The 19,907-nt window shown below is 50.8% G+C and overlaps 1 pseudogene; it reads right to left on the bottom strand.

Annotated features, from left to right (window-relative positions):
- The window catches only part of LOC147107723 (uncharacterized), a 191,330-nt pseudogene extending 184,235 nt beyond the window's left edge, over positions 1-7,095 (bottom strand).
- Between the last annotated feature and the right edge of the window lie 12,812 nt (positions 7,096-19,907).

The raw sequence follows: 19,907 nt of genomic DNA, 5'->3' as shown, positions 1-19,907 counted from the left end.
GCTCCCTGGCAGTTGCCATGACTCGTTCATCCTGTGCCAGTCTACTGTGCCTCAGCTCTTCCATCCATCAAACCGGATGGCTACTTGGTGACAAGGGCTATCTCCTGAAAAAGTGACTCATGACACTGATGAGGAGGATATCAAACGAGGCTGAGGAGCGGTACAATGTGAGCCACAATTCGAACAGAAGGATCATAGAGCAAACCATTGGCTTGCTCAAAATGTGATTCAGATGCCTCAACAGATCTGGTGGAGCCCTGCAGTGTGCACCAACCAGGGTGTCCAGAATCATCGTGGTCTGCTGTGCCCTGCACAACATCGCACAGCAGCGTGGCTTAGTGCTGCCTGAGGAACAAGTGGCTCAGCGCACAGCCTCCTTGGAAGAAGAGGAGGAGGAGGACGATGAGGAGGACGAGGAAGAGGACGAGGAGGAGGATGAGGACGAGGAGGAGGATGAGGAGGATGAGGAGCCCGAGGAGCCATGCTTTGCAGTGCCGGATGTGGCCAATCCAGCAGCACGCGACCACATTGCTGACCGTCAGGCAAGGGATGTACTCATCCATGCCAGTTTTGCGTAGGTTACGCTTCAACCACAGGTGGCTGGCAAATGGAGATGAATATCAGGATGAGCTGCTTAACACACCACACATCACCTGTTCAATAAACAGTGCTTTCCTATCACTCTCACCACCATCATTACAAATGCAAGTAGCCCTGAGCCCTCACTGTGCAACTTCCATTTCTCAGCACACATAGGCCAAAACTTTAAATCTTTGCCATCACTTTTGTTTAATGCAATCACAATCTGGATGACAAGTGGTACTTCTTCACACATTAAAACACCCAAGTGATTACCCTTGTGATTATTTGTGTGTTAACTTCCTCTTACGCGTGCTTCTACGTGGTGCTTCCCCTGTGGCTTCAGCAGATGTAGAGGCACCTTGCTCACTTTGATGCTGCACCTTCTTAGACGGCTTTGGCAGGCGTCCTCTGGGTTTGGGAGCCTGGGAGGTCTCCGCAACAGTCTGCTCTTCCTGCGGCTGTGCAGGGGCTGAGACGGCCATCTCATTTGGGTGTGGAATCTGGGGCCCTGACCGAGGGCTCCCCGGTGGCATGGTCATGTGAGCATTTGGAGAGTAGCCCACACTTCTTTGTTGTGGGCCACCAACATCCCTTTCATGGGTCACCTGCACTTTACTGCTAGCAAGTGGCTGGAGAGCACCTTGCTGCACAACAGTGGGGCCATGAGGACCCATCTCTGTACTGACAGTCCTCATAACGGGGACGTCCATGTACCCCTGGTGTCGCTCCTCAATAGATGCCCATCTATCCTCCATAGCAGACCATCGATTTAGAAGAGTCACCATGCTCTGTTGAGTCTGGCAAGTTATGTCCTCCAAGGAGGTTGCCACCCTCTCCATGGCGGCACGTTCATGCGCCATTGCCTCCACCATGGCAGTGCTCATGTTTGAGATGGACTCCTCCATTCTCTGCACACTCGCAGTTACCGTGGATGCAAACTCTGCCAGAAACTCCTGCATTTGTTGCTGAAGTTCCAGCACCGCTCTCTTTCTAGATGGCCCCAGAGGCACAGGGTCTACATGCAGCTGAGCAGAGCTAGGAGAGTCCTGCGACCTCCGACAAGGACTTTCCACTGCTGTGGCTTTCTCCACCATCTGCTGATGCTCACTTGTGAGCTGCGATACACTAGATGACAACACTATTCTATGTGGCGAGGGACCCACCGAGGTGTGCGTCTCTGTGCTGGTGCTGGGTGCGCTGAGTTCTGGTGACGCTGCTCCCTCAGAGGCTGCTGGCTCCTCTGAGGAGTTGTCTTCCTCTTCCTCCTGGATCGTGGGGAGGGGCATTCGATGGTCCTGTGGGAGAGTAAAGGCATGAGGTAGACATCTGATATTTAGGACACATCCTATTGTGCAGATGATCAAAAGTCAATCTCTATGAACATCATTTGCCATTTCAGTCAATCATGAAATATAAAAGAGAGGGGTTAAAATGTATTCTGTCACCAGCTTCATCTAATGCGCCCGTCTCTCCGTCCCCCACTTCCAGCTCCTCGCCACCTCCAACTATCTCATGAACAGCCTCCTCAGCACTAGTCAACGTTGCAAGGGATGGTGGCCCTCCTTCTTGTCTTCGCTCTCTCCCTCTTAAAGTGGGCTATCTTTTCCTGCAAGGGGGGACACAAGTTGAGTTTCATCGAGATTGATGGAGTGAGTGTGAAGAATCCATAACATAGAAGCTTAGAGGGAGGCCAAGATGGAGTGAGGTGCCAAGAGGAAGGAGCCTCCATGTGCATTGTTAGTTGTTGTCATTGCATAACAGGGAGAGCAAGTGTGAGGGGTGCATAGTAGAATGGTGAAGTGATTCAGTACAGAGAGAGGGATAGGTAAGGGTGCAAGGGAAGTAAGGGTAAGGTGGGATGTGGAGGAGCAGGCTGACAATGCAGAGTGCTGGTGATGAGAAGTGAAGGGAAGCAGGTTGAAGTAAAGTGTGATGTGATACTCACTTTGGATGAGCGCAGAAGATCATTGAAGCATTTTCGGCACTGGACCCATGTGCATGAACAAACTGACCTAGCGCTGACCTCCTCAGCAATTCGCAGCCAGGCTGCCTTTGTTTGCTGAGGAGGCTTCCTCCGGCCATCGCGAGGGAACAGAATGTCCCTGCGCCCTCTCACTCCCTCCACTAGAGCTTGGAGGGAGTCTTCAACAAACCTTGGTGAAGCCTTTGCCCTTGCAGCAGTCATAATGAGCTGGACGATTCCCAGAGCAAAAGAAAGGAAATGAGAAGCTCGGGCTACATGGAGCCCTTTAAAAACAACTGAGTGACGTCAGCAGAGGCGAGTAGCAGACCCGCTCCCACTCATTGGGCCGGGTAGCGCGCACGGCGGGATTAATGAGCCCACTTAACTTAAAATCTAGATTAGGGAGCGGCTGAAACTGGCAGCGGGACTGGAAGCCGCCCACCAGGCAACCCGACTCCAATCCGCCTCCTCCATTAAGTTCGCGGCCTTATTATCATTTCAGTTTAAAACAGTAGTTTAGCAAAGTATCTACCCTTAGTTTTCCGCTCATTGTGGAAACTGAAGGAGCACTTCTTTTTGGATGAGACTTTAAATCGAGGCCCTGTCTTCCCTCTCAAGTGGACGTAAAAGATTCCATGGCACTATTCCAAGAGAAGCAAGGAGTTCTCCCGCTGCCCTGCCAAATATTTATCACTCAATCAACGTCACTAAAACAGGTCATTATCTCATTGCTGATTGTGGGACCTTGCTGTGTGCAAGCTGGCTGTTGCCAACATTACAACACTTCAAAAAAGTACATTAATTGGCTGTAAAGTGCTTTGATCGTGAAAGGTGCTATATAAATGTAAGTCCTTTCTTTCTAACTAGTTTGTATTAATATGTGAACTTGCCAACTGGGCTAATATTTGTTTTGCAGTGAGACAGACTAGAATAAAATTTGAAATAATACCTCATGCTGAACGATCTAATAAACCCATCCATCTTCAATCGCCTTATCCCAGGCCATCATGCACAAGCAAGATACTACATGTGATCCATATTTCCGGGACATAACTTGGCAATAAGTAGCAGCTTTCCCATAAGCATTGTTATCCTGTTTTGGCTGTAGAACTTCTTTTTAATTATGTCATAAGGATTTGTTGCAGCGAGATGCATTGATATATACCGAGGTTTTCTTTCTCCAGTCTCGAGGGGTCGCCACAATGGGGAATTCTTGGCTTAGTTCTTCAGTCAACCAGAAATATCCTGTTCTGAAAATGCAGTTCAAACATAAGCCTATCGGCCTTTACAGAAAGCTCAGATCGAAGCCGCCACTTCATCTGCTGGGGCGCATTCTTCTGCAATGTGGTTTTGGGGCTTTTTTTTTATTTCCATTTTTTTTTAACTCAAACTCATATATAAAGAATTTAGTGACATACAGTCCATAACTTCACATGACAGTGTCATTTCCTCTGTACAAAACTGTAACAAAGCCCACTGCCCCCCCCCACCCTTTAAAAGGACAGCTTCTTTAATCTTCTGTCAGGTCCATCTGCCTTCTTCAGCATATAGTTCTGCCGAATAAGCAGAAAAATGTAAAGGCTACACCAAGGTAATCAGTTCTATTGTCTGTAAGCAGAGCAGGTATTTAATGACCAGAATCTCCTAAACATTTAGTATTAACAGAGTATGAAAATTATGTAAGTTGTTGCTGATTTTACTCAAAATGCAAATGGATGGAAGGTACAGAAATGAGAGAATATAGCCTGAAATTACTTCTGATGATATTAGTAGAGGGACACTTAACGTGCTTTTATGACATTCCTTATCCAGTAGTTTAACTCAGTTGTTAACCCATTTATTATAAACTAGCTGGAGTGCCCGGCGGTGCCGAGGGTTTTTTGAGGGCATGTTGTTGTTGGAAGAGAGACTGGGGGGAGAAGAGAAAGACTGGGGGGGAGAGAGTGACTGGGGGGAAGAGAGAGAAAGAGAGAGAGACTGGGGGGAGAAAAAGAGAGAGAGACTGGGGGGAAGAGAGAGAAAGAGAGAGAGACTGGGGGGGAAGAGAGAGAAAGAGAGAGAGACTGGGGGGAAGAGAGAGAAAGAGAGAGAGACTGGGGGGGGAAGAGAGAGAGAGAGAGAGACTGGGGGGAAGAGAGAGAGAGAGACGGGGGAGTGAGAGAGAGAGACTGGGGGGAGAAGAGAGAGCCGGGGGGGAAGAGAGAGACGGGGGGGGAAGAGAGAGACGGGGGGGAGGAGAGAGAGAGAGAGAGAGAGACTGGGGGGGGGGGGAAGAGAGAGAGAGAGACTGCTGGATTTAGTTCGGGATTAGCCTGGAGAGAGAGGGGGGGAAGGAGCGCCTCAGGCCTGGACCGATGGACCCCTGCGAAGGAAGGAAGGAAGGAAGAAGGTGAGCTCTCCCTCCCTCTCCCACCCCTCACTCGTTCCCTCCCTTACCCTCTCTCTCTCCCTCCCCGTCTCTCCCTGCTTTACTCTCTCTGCCTCCCTCCTCTCTCCTCTCCCTCCCCCTCTCCCTCCCCCCTCCTCTCCCTCCCCCCTCTCCTCTCCCTCCTCCTCTCCCTCCCCCCCTCCTCTCCCTCCCCCCCCTCTGCTCTCCCTCCCCCCCCTCTCCTCTCCTTCCCCCTGTCTCTCCCTGATTTCCTCTCTGTCCCTCCCTCCCCCTCTCTGTCTGCCTTTCCTGAGAGCCCGGCCGGTGCGCGGCCTAACGCGTGAGGCCCAGCCGGACTCACCTTAGCTGAGGTCGCGCTCCGGGCCGCCACCGATGTTGATGCGCGTGCTGACTCCTGCCCCGCCAGCCTTTACTAAGATGGCGGCAATGGCTACGCTCGGCTCAGTCCCGCGCCGCCAGCCTTTACCAAGATGGTGGCGATCGCGGGGCGGGCCCAGCGGGACGGGCGGTGCCTAGCTCGGGCGTGGCTGGTGAGGAGAGGCCGAGGCTTCGAGGCCTGAGGCCTGCAGACAGCTCATCCACTGCCGAGGGGGGGAAAGCCCGAGTGCCCTTTGGAGAAGGATTTTATTTTCTGTTAAAAGCAACTTTTTTTTGCTGGAAATCTATATTTCAAAATAAACAGGCAGAAAGTGGGAAAAATAAATTAATAGTTAGGAATCAAGATGGCGGCCACTCACCTCAGCTCAGAAGGATTAGGCCCGCCCACACACGCAATGAAACGCCCCCTGTGACGCACCGATTGGTCAACCATCAGGTTAATCCCCTGTACGATTGGTCAACCATCACGTCACTCAACGCTAATGAGCGGAATGTTGCCGTTTTTTGAACCTTTTTTGTATACTGTCCGAACAATTTTTGTCTGACCAAAAAGTAAATACACCTATTAGACTCCCCTAATGATAAGCTTTCTTTTGATATAACATATGTGTAGGTACGCTCTATAACTTTTGATTGTATAGCCGGACAGACAGACAGAAAGACAAACAGACAGAAAGACAGACATACCAACCATTTTATATATATAGATGGATTAACGCATCCTCTAAAACACTGGATTCAGGGATGTCATGCAAACACATTGGGGGAGAAATTGGAAGAAATTGGGCTCTGTAGCACCCTTTTTTTAGGTGCTAATCGGCCTAAAGATTGAAAATAGGGTCCTAGATGCGGGCATACACTTCTGATGGAAAGTGCACTGGATGGCGTCTTGGTACAGTAGTTTACACGTGCACACCTAAGTACCGCCAGCAACATGCAGAGCAGTTTGATTATGACGTCAATCAACGCTGATTTGACGCCAGCACTGCCATTTTCAAATGCCACACTCCAGCCAATGCCCTCTCTTAACCTCACACAGCTGAACACAAGTTTTCAACTGTTTTCAACAACACAAAATTAAAAGCCACCAAAAAATGCACATTCCAATCCGAATTTATAAATGAAATCATGACATAATGCATACAAAAATAGATTAATCACCCTTGTGCATTCCCTTAGTGCCTCTTCTGTGTGACTTTGCCTGTCCTCGTGCTCCTACGAGGTGCTTCCCCAATGGCTACAGCGTGGGTAGTGGAAGGCTGCTGACCTTCAATTGAGGAGACTGCAGATGACTGACAGGCAACAACAAGGGCACTGGCTGAGTGGCAGGGGTGGAAGGATGAATGCTGTCATCCTGAGAGAGGACAGCAGGTTCGTAAACCATGGAGCCGCTCCCACTCTTTCTGGGCGTCGCCTCAGTAATCCTAGTAATCTGTTGGAGAAAAGATTGATGGACGCCCTGGAAGCCCCTTTGAACACTGGTATCCAGAGCCATGATGGCAGCAGTCTAAGCTTGCATGGCAGCAGTCTGACCTTCCACTGCAGCACTCAGACCTTTGATAGAAGCTGCTTGTGCTGCAATGGAAGCTGTGACATCGGCCATCAGATGTTGCATCATGGTTGGTTCCACAGGTGTGCTGATGGAGGTGACCACCCATTCCATGTTGGAAAGGATTGGCTCCAAGCTCTGCACAAAGCCCTGTGCCAAGTTGGTGCTGGACTCCTCCGTGCTCCTTGACAGTGAGCGCAGACTTTCTGGCAGGCTTTCCAGTGCACCAAGCATATAGATGGGTACACCTTATTCTGTAGCCTGGCCCACTGAAGTCCTCATCTGAGTCCTCAGCAAGAGAACAAGTGTGAGACCTCACCCTCTGGCGAGCTGGCACCTGCGCTATCCTTTCCCCCGCCCAGGATCCTGTGCACTTGTACAGTACGTACTGTCTCAGCATGTGCAGATCCTTCCTCTAACCTAGCCTCTAAAATACACGCACTGTCAGCATCTGAGCTGGTGGCTGCCTTTAAGTAGCGCTAGACACTCGCCATATCGGGCCCCCCGCTGGTGCATGTAGCCAATGAACAGCGGGGGTAGTGTTGGCTGCATGCAGAAATCATTTAAAAGTGCAGGCTACACAAATTTACCGTGCTGCCTGCAACTCAGTGTACAGGCGCGGGTTAATCGTGCACCGTGATCCTTACACCCATTTTCAAGTCATATCCAAGTTCTCCTGATTAAAATGTAAATCTTCTAATATCAATAACATTCATGCCTGGGTTTATACATGCCGACACTATTTCACCTGACTACAGTACATTAACAAAAGGTCAAGGTCAGGCCCTATGGAGTGTTTCATATTCCATGGTCACTCACCTTTATATTTTGTAATTTAAAATGACACTGTGAGAGAATTACTGATAACACCTAATATGTTCTGATATTCCTCTCTCTATCATTTTAACATAGGTGTTATTTTAAATGGGTTAACACCTCAACTAAAGTAGCAGAGAGCAATTTCAGAATGCTTTAAATGTTGATCTGCTAGTGAAGCATAACGTAAGATCTAACTTTCACATTGTTGTTCCTTTTTTGTAATTATAAAGTGGTTCAGAATAGTTGAAAAAAGCAGTTTGTTTTCATACCCAGATATGAAGGCAAATGTAAATGCTTCTTTCCTTCAGCGAGTGTATTGAAAATTTTGCTGGAACAATTCATTCATCCCATATCCCATGTTAAATATGAAATTATTTTTTATGTGTCTCTAACTCTCATTTTGTTTGCTTTATGAGATCCATATATGGCCCTTATGTGGTGGAAATCAGATGTCAGAAGATTGTCCAAGCACCACAGGGTGACATAATACAGACTCAGTCTGATACTTTGCTAGATCACATACCTTGACACAGGACAAAAGAAAGTATGGGACCTTAAACAGTTAGTGAAGCAGTGAAGAAGTGCGCTGCCTGGCATATTGGACATTCATGGTGCCGCAGGGCTCTATTCTGGTTGTAGGACCCTTTCGTAAAATTGATCTGGCCCAGCTCTTGATTTGCCACACAATAAACTCACCCAACAATGCATGGCACTAACAGTCAGCAAGGATCACGCAGGAGTGCACTTTAAATAGCTCATTGCCTCCATATAGGTTAGTTGCTGCTTTTCCCTCAGGATCCTAGCCTTTGGGCCTTTTTTTGGATATCGTCTCTGTTCCATAAGTGAATTCCGACTTCTGGAAACAACTTTGCTGGTCTGCTTTTGTCCGATTAGGAAACATTTTTATTGTAATCGTGGGTAGTCTATTACGTCTATCTTTGGGGCAGGAGGAGGAGGAGCGAGGAAGACTGGAGAGAGCAAGAGCAGTTGGGAGAAGTGGGAGGAAGAAAGCATTGCGCAGGAGGCCATACCCTCAGCTGGTCTTCAGGGGGCACTTCTCATACCTCAACTTCACCGAGGAAGAATGTATGAGATACTTTCGCTTCATCAAGGAGGCTGTCACCGAGCTATGTCATCTGCTGCAGCCACAACTGGAGAGCCCCAAACCGGGGCATGGACAGCATGGCATGTGGCTGTCAAGATCACCGCTCTAGGCCGCAGTAGGCAACATCAGCGACATCTCGCAGTTTGCTGTACACTACTGTATCAGGGAGATGACTGAGGTTCTTTACATTAGGAGGAACACATACGTCACATTCCCTATGGACAGAACAAAGCAGGGTGAAAGAGCACTATGCTTTGCCCACATTGCAGGCTTTCCAAGGCAGGATCCAAGGAGCCATAGGCTGCATACATGTACTTCCCATCCCCAACCTGGCAACCTTCTCAATAGAAAGGGATACCATTTCCTGAATGTGCAGCTTGTTTGCGACCACTGGTATGTTGCCAATTTCCTGGCAACTGTCATGATTTATTCATCCTTTTCTTTGTGTCGCCTTTATTCCAACCAAGACACTGGGTCATAGGCTGGCTACTGGGCAATAAGGGATATCCCCTTTGGACATGGCTCTGGCCGTATGCTGCATTCGCTATGTTGAGCAAGCAGCTCTTACCACCACCTGGAGGAGGAGGAGGAGGAGGAGGAGGAAGAGCAGGAGCAGTGTTGACCACGTTGACTCTTGGGTGCCAGAACTCTCAGAGAGACTAATCCACCATTCCCCCCCCATCCCCAATACACCAATGGTCCCACAATGCTTATCATCACTACCACCTTACTACCACCATCTGATTGCCTTCCTTCAGTCCAGCCTCATGGGTCTTGGCCTCAGCTGCATAAAGATAGGCATTAATCAACTTTGTTCGGCAGTCTGGATCCTCGAAGTTAGGATCTGAGTCCTCTGCAGCAGAGCTAGTGGCGTCCTATCCCACTGCCCTAACTTGTGGCCGGTGATTCATCACGTGAAGACCCCTCCACGAGCCTACCCTCTAAAGTATGTGTGGTGTAAGTGTCTGAGCTGGTGCTTGCTAGGGTCAGGTCAAGTGATGCTGCATCTTCAGGAAGGCTGCTCTCCTCTTCCTGCACTGGCACAGAGGACTCGACATTTTCAGCACATCTCACTTCTTCTGTGTCACTGCCCAGTGGGCACTAGTGTCACCTGCATTGCCATCTTGCTGCTAACTGAATATAGATGTGGGTTAGAGGTGCTGTAGCGACGGTTCAGTTAACAGGTACATTTTCACAGTCACCAGTCAATTCTTCTGCACTCTAAAGTGGAAGGATATTCCTATTTGAGTAATGATCAGAAAAAGGATATTTTGCTTGCTACGGGCATGTTCGAATGAAGTGGCTTTGACGATAATTGAAAGATTATTTACCTTCTTTTAGAAAAAGGACATTGAAAATCTGTTTCCAGTAACTTTTTTTACTCATAACTCGTATAGCACATGAGTAAATAATTAAAAGCAAACAATAAATTATCTGTTGATGGAGACTGGAACTGATGCAGAACAGAACTTATGGCACCTTCCCTCCTGAACCCCCTCACTCATAGGGGGGGATTTTAACTCAGGTGCGGGATGGTGTCGTGTTATCCTAATTTCGTGTTTCCCACACGAATCTAAATGGATGTGGGAGATTGATGCAATTTTAACTTAACTGGCCAATTGATTTCCAACGTGTGGGAAGCCTTTGCAAATGGGTTTTTCATGACGGAAAGTCCCCTTCGATGATATCATCATTGCTGCTGCATTTAACGTTTACAGCAAGCCTTGCTTCTTCTGCAGACTGCCAAGCTTTTTGATTGTGCAGTGTGAGGGAGCTGCAGCAAATATGACAAGCGGGAGGGCAAGATCAGTGCCTCGCTTTGACGAGGTGGCACTGCAGGCATTAGTAGATGGGGCTAGGGCCAACAGGGAGGTGCTCTTCCCTTCTTCAGGGAGGAAGAGGCCTCCCACTCAGACCAAGGCAGTGTGGATGCAGGTGGCTGAGGAGGTCAACTCCTTGGGAGTCACCCGCAGAACTTTGCAAATGTCTGCCGCTCTGCCCCTGTTGCTACAAATGAACACTGTCAGTCCTCAAGCACTATAATTCACAACGTGAGCTCTGGGCCAGTAGTGGCTTTCAAGTCATGCACAATTAACCTGAATGATGTGTGCATTCCTCTGTTGTTGGATACCGGTGCCAGTGTCTCACTGCTGAATGTGGACACATTCAAACATTTTTTCAGTTCCCTGCCACTCTCTGCGCCCTCCACTGTCCTCTGCGGGTATGGTAATTCGAAAATTGAACTAGTGGGCTCAGTCAACCTCACTGTATGCTATGGAACAAAAGTTTTGCCAGATTTTTGTTTTCATGTGGCACGCCAAGGAGCTAACCTGATGGGACTGAATCTTTTCACTGACCTGGGTTTTTCTCTCTTGGACACCGGCGGGTCTGCGATTCTGCATGTCGCCTCACCGTGGCGCCAAACATGGCCAGCACTCTTCGAGGGTCCGGACTGCCTGACTGCCTTCACCCACCAGCCCATGGTTGACTCCACCGTTACCCCTGTCATTCAGCCACTGCGCCGCATCCCGCTTGCTCTCCATGACGGGGTCACAGCTGAAATAAAACAGCTACTGGAAGCTGGCATCATCGAACCAGTTGATGCCTCCCCATGGGTCTCCAACCTGGTGGTCACAAAGAAAAAGTCAGGTGGTCTACGCATCTGTGTCGATCTTCGAGCAGTGAATAAGGCCGTAATCCCTGACAAATATCCACTGCCCACGTCAGAGGAACTCACAGCGCAGTTCTATGGCTCCATCCTGTTCTCAAAACTGGACCTTCAACAGGGCTATCTACAGGTTCCCCTCCACCCCAGCAGCAGGGACCTCACTGCTTTTGTGACACATGCTGGCGTCTTTCAGTACACCAGGATGCCATTTGGACTTAGCTCTGCACCCAGCTGCTTCCAAAAGGTGATGTCCTCTGTGCTCGCGGGCATTCCTGGGGTGGCCATCTACCTGGATGACATCGTCGTGCATGGGCCCTCGACCTCCACTCACGATGAACGCCTTCACAGAGTTTTCACGGCTCTAGCAAAACACAAGCTCACACTGAATGGCGAAAAGTGTGTCTTTGCTGTTTCAGAGATCGAGTTTGTGGGGTTTCGGTTGTCGGCTGATGGTATATCCCCACTCCAGTCAAACGTGGATGCCATTCACAGCATCCCAGAGCCCAGCTCTGCAGCACAGGTTGCCTCCTTCCTTGGCATGACTGGGTACTACCTGAAGTTTTTGCCCCAGTACTCAGCCACCACAGCCCCACTGCGCCAGCTCCTGTGAAAGGATGAGCCCTGGGTGTGGTCACAAGCCTGTACGGAAGCTGTACGTCTCCTCAAATCGCAGCTCACGTCGCCTCCAGTGTTGGCTCATTTTGACGTCGCCAGTCCCACCCTCGTCACCTGCGACGCGTCCGCTGCAGCTGTGGGGGCAGTGTTATCGCAGATACAGAATGGAGTGGAGAAACCAATCGCCTTTGCCTCCCGAGCTCTTAGCCCCACTGAACAGAAGTACTCAGTAGGCGAGCGTGAGGCGCTGGTGTGCGTCTGGGCATGTGAACGGTGGCACCTGTACACGTATGGCCGTGCCTTCACCCTGCGAACCGATCATCAGGCTCTCACTGCCCTGCTGTCGACATCCGGCACGGGCCACAGACCACTGTGTCTACACCGCTGGTCTGACCGCCTCCGCCAATACAATTTCAGTCTCCAGTTCACACCAGGACGTGACAATGTTGTTGCAGATCTGCTCTCCCGCACTGTCTCTGCCCCAGCCCCACTCGTCGGTTTTGAACATGTGGAACAGGATATCATACAGATGCTGCACACGCCTCTCCAAACCACAGTCTCTCTCCAGGAGCTCAAAGAGGCCTCTGAACAGGATCCGGCCCTCTCCCAGCTGTGCACCTTCATCAGAGATGGCTGGCCTCGCAAGGTGCCCGAGGAACTGTCTGCCTACTCCAGAGTTAAAGACGAGCTCTCCGGCTGGAATGACTCCTGTGTTGCATGTGGGATCTGCACTGTGGTCCCAAGAGCCCTTCGTGCGCGTGTTTTATCCATGGCGCACGAGGGCCACTTGGGCATAGTGAAGCTCAAACAACGATGCCGAGACCTAGTGTGGTGGCCGGGTATCGACAGGGAAATCGAGGCCCTGGTCAAGGACTGTGCAGCCTGCCTTGTAAGTGGCAAGACTGGCCACCAAGCTCCTCCACCCCTGCAACCCCTTGCCTGGCCCTCTCAGCCCTGGGAGCACCTGCAGCTGGATGTCTGCGGGGAGATCCATGGTGTCCCCCACCATCAACGGTTTCTAGTGGTGACCCATGACCTGCACTCAAAATGGCCAGAGGTCACTGCTGTGGGCTCCGTCACCTCTCGGGTCATCATTGATATCCTTGAGTCCCTCTTCTCCCGCTGGGGGCATCCAAAGGCCATCACCACAGACAATGGCCCCCAAATGGTCTCTTTGGAACTCTCCTCCTACCTTGAGAGCGAGGGCATCCATCACATACATACTACCACCCCGAGTCAAATGGGGGGGGCGGGGGGGTGGAGCGTTTTAACCAGACACTGAAAAATGGCCTCAGAGCACACCTATCCCAGGGGTGTGCGTTTGACAAGGCCCTCCTCCACACACTGCTGCACTACAGAGCCTCCCAGCATTCCACTACAGGGGTCTCACCCGCATCCCTCATGCTAGGCCGTGAGCTCATGCTGCCCCTTGGCAGGCTCCGCCCCTCACTAGCTCAGAGCCCTGCTCCACGGGCTCAAGCCACAGTCGCCAGACAGCAGGAGAAGATGAAACTCCGCTTCGACCAGTCGAAGAGGGCCAAGGCGCCCAACATCTCAGTCTCCGATTGGGTCAGAGTCCGCAGGCCTCACCGCAACAATAAGATGGCCGCATTCTGGTCCTCCCCTCTCCAAATCAGCCGCCAACTTGGACCAGCCACTTTCTGCCTCACTGACGGCTCTCGGTGGCATGCCAGCCGCCCTCGGAAGGTGCCAGCACCCCTTGATGCAGGATTACACGGATCTAACCCCCAAGCCTTACCCCCAGAGTGGCGGGATGCACATGTGGCTCAGCCAGCCAACCCTCAAGCAGATATTGTGCCTCAGCCACAACCTCACCACTCCCCACCTTGGCTTGCTCCACACCAGTCCCCACCTCGGCCTGCTCCACACCAGTCCCCACCTTGGCCTGTTCGTACACGTTCTCGCCCTGGCCACCTACAGGACTTTGTCACTACATTTCATGTTTGAAGTTCTGTGAGGGGGGAGGAAATGTTATGTCTGCACACTGGGTTACAGTGCTGCATTAGAGTTACTCTAGCACATGAAGTTTGATAGTGCTGTTATCGTTATATTATGTCTGACATTGGTGATAGGTACTCGATTGCCTTGGCCTGTAGGGGTTAGTTGGATCGAGCATTAAAACGACACGAGTTGATTTCTACATGCTGTCATTGAGTTATCCTTGCAAACGCAACAGCTTCCTCAACTGAGGCATCTACCAGAAGCATGGGAGGCCTTTTTTCCTTCCCCTCTTGGCATTAGAGGACCTCCAGCCCCATTCGCGAAATGACACACGCCACAACTGCAGAAGTTGCCATCAAAATTTTTATGAAAAACAAACAACTGATGGCATTTTTACAAAATACACAGCATTTCACCCAAGTGACTACCCTTGTGACTATTTGTGCTTTATTTTCCTCTTACGCGTGCTCCTACGTAGTGGTTCCCCTGTGGCTTCAGCAGATGTGGAGGCCCCTTGCTCACTTTCCTGCTGCTCCTGTCTTGACACCTTTGGCAGGCGTCCTCTGGGGTGGCGAGCCTGTGAGGGCTCGCCAGGAGTCTGCTGCTCCTGCGGCTGTGCAGGGGTTGAGACCTCTATCTCCGTTGGGTGTGGACTCCAGCGGGGCTCTGACCAAGGGCTCTGCAGTGGCATGGAAGTGTGAGCGCTTGGAGAGGAGCCCCCACTTCCTTGAGGTCTGCCACCAACCTCCCTCTCATGGGTCAGGTCCACCTCAGTGCCTGCAAGTGGCTTGAGACCAGCTTGCTGCACATCAGAGGGGTCATGGGGACCGGTATCTACAATGGCAGTCCTACTCAGAGGGACTTCCATGAAGGTCTGGTTTCTCTGTTCAATAGATGCCCATCGCTCCTCAAGAGATGTCATCTATTCTGAACACTCACCATGTTTTCCATACCCTGGAGACTAACCTCCTCCATGGCCGTAGCCCTCCTCTCCTCTACCATAGCCAGCCTTACCACGGAGGCAACAATCATTTCCACGTAGGTAGCCATCCTTTCCATGTTGATGCGTTCATGCGCCACTGACTCCACAAAGGCTCTGCTCATGTTTGCTATGGACTCCTCCATTCGCTCCACACTCTCATCGACCCTGGATACAAAACCTGCCAGAGACTCCTGCATCTGTGCATGGAGTTCCATCACCTCTGATCTTACGGATGGACCCAGAGGCAGAGGGTCGACATGCAGCTGAGCCGAGCTGGCAGAGTCCTGCGCCCTCCGACGAGGACTCTCCACTGCTGTCCCTGTCTCCACAATCTGCTGATGCTCACTTGTGAGCTATGATACACCAGGTGACAACTCTACTCTATGTCCCGAAGGTCCCACCGAGGTGTGAGTGTCTGCGCTGGTGCTGGGTGCGCTTATTTCTGCTGACGCTGCGCCCTCAGATGTTGCAGATTCCTCTGAGGAGTTTGGCATCTCAGGCTCTTCCTCCTGCACACTGGGGACGGGGGCTGTTGATGGTCCTGTGGGGGAGTCAAGGAAAAAGTTAGAGATGTGATGCCAAGGTTACATGCACATTGCATTTTGCAGATGATCATAAGTCCATATGATGTAGCTTCAGAATCATTATCAGCGACTCATGCAATGCCAATGAGAGAGATGGAAAACTATTCTATCACCAGCTTGCGGGGATGCTCCTGTCTGTCCTTCCCCAACTTCCACATCTCGGTCAGCCCCGGCAATCTCCAGGACGCCTTCCTCCCAGGGGGTGAGCTGGGCTACTGAGGGCGGCCCTCCTCCTGTCCTGGCTCGCTCTCTCCTGTTGTGAGCTCTCTTTTCCTGTAATGAGGGGGACAAGTGGAGGTTGAGTGAGAATGAAGGAGTGAGTGCAGAGATTGCATAGCATAGATACTTAGAAGGAGACAAAGATGGAGTGAGGTTGCAAGACCAAGGGCCCTCCCTGTGTGTTGTCAGTTGTGTTCAAAGCATCAGAGTGAGAGGGAGTGTGAGGGCTGCATGGTGGAATAGTTCTGTGAATGTGAGCATAGAGAGAGAGGGAATGGGTAAGGGTGCATGGATGTGAGTGTCTAGTGGAATGTGCAGGAAGAGATTGGTAAAGCTGAGTGCTGGTGAGGAAAGGCAATGGGGATCAGATTGAGGGTGATGGAAACATCATACAGTACTTACTTTTCCAGTGCGAAGAAGGTCATGGAATCTTTTCCTGCACTGCAACCACATTCTTCGTGTGAGCCCCAAGGAGTTGACTTGACCTGCCACCTGCAGCCACACAACCTTGGTCTAGCTGGGAGGCCTCTTCCTCCCTGAAGAAGGGAACAGGACCTCCCTGTGGGTCCTAGCACCATCCAGTAATGCCTGGAGTGAAGCCTCATCAAATTTGGGGGCAGATCTGGCCCTCCCGCTGGCCATTGCTCCTGCAGGCTCCTGTGCCATCTTAATGGTGAAGATTGGGAGCCTGCAGAGGAAGCAAGGCTTGCTGTGGAACTTAAAAGCAGCAGCAATGGTGACGTCGTATTCTGCGACTTTCTGACTGGAAATACTCAATTGCCAAGGCTTCCCACACGCTGGAAATCAATTGGCCAATTAAGTGAAAATTGCATCAATCTCACAGACCCATTTAGAATCGTGTGGGAATCACTAAATTCGGGGAACCCGCCAATTCCCCGCACCTGAGTTAAAATCGACCCCATAGGGCTCGATTTTGCCAGGCCCGAGGAGGCGGGTTTGGAGGCGTGTGAGGTGTTAAAATCCTTTAAAAAATGGCAGGCGGTTCCGATCCTGCCTCCAGCCCGCCTCTGATCAATTTTCCCACAATCGTGGTTTCAGATCCCGTTTCCATCCCGCCTCCAAGAAGCGGGATGTGCCCTTAAGGCCCTTAACAACCAGTTAAGTGCCTCTATAATCCCATTTTGAGAGGCCTTTCTGAATTTAACACATTTCCCCCATCTCCTCTGAAACACGCCAGTTAATCCTGGCGGCAGCACAAGTGGATTGCTTACTAACAGCTGCAGCTCCACCATTAAAAAGGAGTTTTCAGCAATCATCATTTGCAGGTGGCAGAACTTTGTTGTCTCAGGTCTGGGGGAACTTTTAGCAGGCCTACTCATTGTTGTGGAAGTTTGTAGTCTGACACCCATCTCCAGTGTGACCTCCTGGGAAACCCCTCTCCCCACCTTGACTGAGCGCTTCCTCAACTGAGGTATATACCAGAAGAATGGGAACCATTTATTTCCTTTCCTCCTGGACATCAGATTCGGATGAAGACCAGCCGCGGCAGCAGCAGAACCCTGAACAACAGCAGCACCAACTGCAGGAGCAACAACAGGAGCGCTAAGCTGCTGCTCACCCACCTGAAGCTGCACAGGCCAGAAGGCGCCAGCGCATGGAAGCACGTCGTCGCAGGAGATACCCCCAAAACAGGGTTTACAGACAGAGGATGAGCTTTCTCAACATGACTGAGCAGCAGTGCCAAAGGAGGCTCAGACTTTTGCGAGAGGTAGTGGGTGACATCTGCACAATGTTGCAGCAAGACCTGGAGCCCAGAGAAGCAGGTGGACACCATTACCAGTGGCTGTCAAAGCCACCACCGCACTCAACTTTTTTGCTTCAGGCTCATTCCAGGGATCAACAGCAAACATCAGTGGTGTCTCCCAGGTGGCTGCACACACTTGCATCATGCAGATAACTGATGCCCTCTTTGCCATCGCGCACAATTACATCAACTTCTCCAAGGATCAAGCAAGTGTAACCGCATTTAACAACAGAAAATGCTGGAAAAACTCAGCAGGTCAGGCAACATCCATGGAGAGAAATTTGAGTTGACGTTTCGGGTCGAAACCCTTCTTCAAAACTGGAAAGAAAATAAAATAGATCGAAGGCAAGGCTGCGATCGAACAAAAGAGACAATAAAAGGAATTCAAAGCCAGACGAGATGGTAATAGGCCCGTGGAGACAAAAGGCAGCTGAGATTAGGTGTGAAGTGTACTGGCAGGTAAGAGACAGCTGCCAGGTGAGAGAGAGAGAAACAAAAGGAAAGGGGGGGGGGGGGGGAAAGGAGGACCCAAAACAAAGGGGTGGAAAAATTATAAGTAAAAAAGTAATAGGGGCCGAGGTTATGATCTGAAATTGTTGAACTCTATATTGAGTCCGGAAGGCTGCAAAGCGCCTAGTCGGAAGATGAGTTGCTGTTCCTCGAGTTTACGTTGAGCTTCTGTGGAACAATACAAGAGGCCAAGGACGGTGAGGTCCGAGTGGGAATGGAGCGGTGAATTAAAATGACAGGCGACCGGAAGCTCGGGGTCACCCTTACGGACTGAACGGAGGTGTTCCGCAAAGCGGTCACCCAATCTGCGTTTGGTCTCCCCAATGTAGAGGAGACCGCATCGTGAGCAGCGAATACAGTATACTAGATTGCAAGAAGTACAAGTAAATCGCTGTTTCACCTAGAAGGGGTGTTTGGGGCCCTGGACAGTGGGAAGGGGGGCGGTATAGGGGCAGGTGTTACATCTCCTGCGCTTGTAACCGCACGTTGGGTTTGCGAATCTGTCAGTCTTTCCAAGGGTGCAGGGCATCGTTGACTGCACACATGTGGCCCTTAAGGCACCCCATCACTATCCAGGTATTTTTGTCAACCGCAAGGGCTTCCACTCCCTCAACATGCAGCTGCTGTGTGACCACAAGAAGGAAATTTTGCATGTTTGCGCCAAATACCCTGGCAGTTGCCATGACTCCTTCATCCTGCGCCAGTCTAGTGTGCCTCCGCTCTTCAGTCCGCCAGACCAACTTTTCGGATGGCTACTTGGAGACAAGGGCTATCCCATGAAGACGTGGCTAATGACACCATTGAGGAGCCCATCCAATGAAGCTGAGGAGCGCTACAACTCCAGCCACATTTCCACCAGATCCATAATCGAGCAAACCATTGGCTTGCTGAAGATGCGATTCAGATGCCTTGATAGATCAGGTGGAGTACTCAGCAGCCAGGGTCTCCAGAATCGTCGTGGTCTGCTGTACACTTCACAACCTAGCACAACATCGTGGCTTGTAACTGGCTGAGGTACAAGTGGCTGATTGCATAGCCTCCTCAGATGAGGGGGAGGAGGAGGAGGAGGAGAGCGACAACGAACAACTTGTGGAGGCGCCTCAACCAGCGGCAGCAGCATGCGAGCACATTGCTGCCTGGGATGCAAGGGACGCACTCATCTTGGCCAGATTTGCTTAGCCTGCCCAATCAAACACTTTTGCCTTGCACCTTCTTACCACAGCATCGACAATGGACAAGAACCTGCGGATTCCTATCACTCTGACCACCAGACTGACAATTGCAAGTTGCCCTAAGCCCTGAATGTGGAAGTCCCATTTGCGAAATGACACAGGCCACAACTTCAACAGTTTGCCATCAGATTTTTTTATCATCACAATTCACGGATGGCTTTTCAAAAATAAACACAACAGAACACCCAAGTGACTACCCTTGTGACTACTTGTGCTTTATCTTCCTCTTACATGTGCTCCTACGTGGTGCTTCCCCTGTGGCTTCAGCAGATGTGGAGGCCCCTTGCTCACTTTCTTGCTGCTCCTGCCTCGACACCTTTAGTGGGCGTCCTCTGGGGTTGTGAGCCTGTGAGGGCTCGGCAACAGTCTGCTGCTCCTGCGGCTGTGCAGGGGCTGAGACGCCAATCTCAGTTGGGTGAGGACTCTGGTGGGGCTCTGACCGAGGACTCTGCAGTGGCATGGTCATGTGAAGGCTTGGAGAGGAGCCCCCACTTCCTTGTTCTCTGCCACCAACAGGATTTGAGCACAAGAATAAAGAAGTCTTACTCCAATTATATAGGGCCTTGGTGAGACCACACCTGGAGT

This window comes from Somniosus microcephalus, chromosome 14, assembly GCF_052327205.1.
Source record: "Somniosus microcephalus isolate GS21.2 chromosome 14, FLI_Smic_1.0, whole genome shotgun sequence".
Lineage (NCBI taxonomy): Eukaryota > Metazoa > Chordata > Chondrichthyes > Squaliformes > Somniosidae > Somniosus > Somniosus microcephalus.
This window is presented reverse-complemented; position numbering and strand designations above follow the sequence as displayed.